This window comes from Crocodylus porosus, unplaced genomic scaffold (genome assembly GCF_001723895.1).
Source record: "Crocodylus porosus isolate Cpor-Errol unplaced genomic scaffold, CroPor_comp1, whole genome shotgun sequence".
Lineage (NCBI taxonomy): Eukaryota > Metazoa > Chordata > Crocodylia > Crocodylidae > Crocodylus > Crocodylus porosus.
The window spans coordinates 5,476,981-5,479,417 of NW_017728914.1; the positions used below are offsets into that span (position 1 = coordinate 5,476,981).

Here is a 2,437-nt window from a genome sequence, read left to right on the forward strand (position 1 = left end):
CCCCCAGTTTCTTAATGAGAACAGGGTGAGAGACAGTGTTGAAGGCCTTCCGAAAGTCCAGGAAGACTATGTCCACTGCTACCCCTGCATCTAAGCATTTGGTGATCTGGTCATAGAAGGCCACCAGGTTGGTCTGACAGGACCTGCCGCTAATGAACCCGTGTTGGTTGCCCCTAAGCATAATCAACCCTGCTGGCCCCTCGTGGATATACGCCAGAACAATTCTCTCAAAAAGCTTGCCCAGGATCGAAATAAGACTAACTGGCCTATAGTTTCCCGGGTCCTCCTCCTTCCCCTTTTTGAGGATGGGAAGCACATTGGCACCACACCCCAGAGCACCATGAGTGCTCGTAAATCCGTGCCAGGGGTGCTGCAATGACCTCAGCCAATTCCCTCAGTACTCAAGGGAGATTGTCCGGACCAGCTGACTTGAATACGTCCGGTCCCTCCAGAAGTTCCCTAACTAATTCCTTACTAACCCTTGGCCTAGGTGCGCCTCCTGTGGAGTCTGAGGGGGCCCAACAGTGGGGTGACTGTTCCGGTCCCTGCTCAGGAAAATGGAGGCAAAGAAATCATTAAATATGTTGGCTTTGTCGTCTGGTGTGATGACCAAATTTCCTAACGTGTCCTGCAGGGGCCCCAGAATTTCATCTTGTTTTCTAACTAGCAGGTGTTTGTAAAATACCAAAGCAATTTTAAAAGCCCATTGCTTAATTCTCAGGCTGTGCAAAAGACTGCCATTTTCCAAGCAGGGGGTATAAGAATCAACATGAAAGGAAATACGGGCATATAAAAAAAAAAAAAAAAAACCCATACAACACTGCACTTGCCTAAGCTCCTTTCTCTGTCTGGTTGGTTCCTCTCGCATGATCCCAACCCCACTGTATTTCACAGAGCGACTGGTTTTCCAAAGGTCTAGATTGACCCCAGTGTCTCTATTTTCCATCTCCTTGCTGTGTGCTTGAGAGGCTGCATCCTCCAGTGCAGATGTGGCAAGTACAGTATGGACAGGAGTGGGGTGCCCAGTTGCCCTTTGTAGAAGTCAGCAGAGTTTCTGTTCTGTGACCACACCTTTGCTGTGCATCTGCTCTGTGGCTCTATGTAAATGTCCCTGTTCCTGAGACTGTTCTGTAGTTGGCCTGCGTAGATCCACAGGCCAAGGACACCCAGCATTCGGCTTCCGCTCCAGGCACAAACACCAGGTTTAGATCATTGAGTGAAGCCGTATCTTTGCAACAGAAAGAGAAGCATTTCCAAAACATGCTTAACAATTTAAGGAAGAGTGAATTTCTGAGCACTGTGACCCCAGCGACAGGAGCAGTTATTCTTATAATTCAGGGATTGAGGCTGGGAGACTGCTGGGATTAAACAAGTAACACAGTGTCTGCACTCTCATTGTGTAGATGGCTGTGGGCCTGTGTGCTTGGGGAGGCGATACATTGGTGAGGAACGCCCCAGTTCAGATTTGATGCAATTATATGAACCCACAAGCTGTGTGCTGATCAGCTCTGAATTCATGGATGTTTGGAAACAGTTTTCAGACTTCTGGATAAAAGGCAAAATGTTGTTCCTACATTTCAGCAAAGAACACGGAAATCTCTGAGATCAGCAGATCACTGGTGAGCGCAACAAAGCTCGCTGCATGGAGCTACAGGCTAAAATACAAGGTTATGCAGGAGTCTGTTGGACCTAGTGAGGATTGGTACCAGGTGTGTGAGGAAATGGAGTCTCTTTCCCAGGGGAGGGTGGGCTCCCATCCGCCTGGGCTGGAACAAGACGGCGAGGTGAGCACGGGGCCTGCTGCTCCCTCCAAAGCGGACTCCGGATTCCCAACAACTGGATCCCACCTGTTCGTTGCCAGCACCGCAAAGCCCCGCTCCTGGCCTGCGCCTAAGGCGCCCCGGGAGCAGACACCTGCCCAGCGCCGCGAGCAGGTGGGTCCGCGGGTCATCTCCGCACCTCCCAGCGCGCCCGGCCGACGGCTGCCGGCGCCTCCAGGTCCTCCGCGGGACGAGGGCGCTAGCTCGGGGCTGGGAGGCGGCTCGTGGCGCAGCTCGTTCCGGCCCCAGGGCCGGGGCCTGGTATGAGCTCAGCCCAGTTCCTCTGCCCCAGGACTCTGGGGACCAGGCCTGCTGCGACCTGCGGGAGCGCCCTCAGCCGGACATCACCCCTGGGCCCTGCTCCACCCGTGCAGCCCCTGCTCGTGGGGAGTCACGTGGCCTGGGCCTTGTAGTTGGGCGGGCCCCACCCGCAGCCACGGCCTCGAGACGGGCGCGTTGCCCTTTAAGCCTGGCTCCTCAGCCTGACGCGGCGTTGCTGAAATCTCGCGAGATCCGAGCCGCTCCCGAGAGCGCCGCTCTGCTCCCTCCCGCCACTGCGGAACTGCAGAGACCGAGATGCCCTGTGCGGGAGGAGGGCCCTGGCTCGAACAGGCCGG

At 54.9% G+C, this 2,437-nt stretch overlaps 1 long non-coding RNA gene across 1 annotated transcript in view; it reads left to right on the top strand.

Annotated features, from left to right (window-relative positions):
- Positions 1 to 1,678, top strand: part of LOC109309937 — a 27,011-nt gene extending 25,333 nt beyond the window's left edge. The window contains exon 2 of the long non-coding RNA XR_002101087.1: positions 895 to 1,678. This is a non-coding gene — a long non-coding RNA (uncharacterized LOC109309937). The remainder of the gene's footprint in view (positions 1 to 894) is intronic.
- The last annotated feature ends 759 nt before the right edge of the window (positions 1,679 to 2,437 follow it).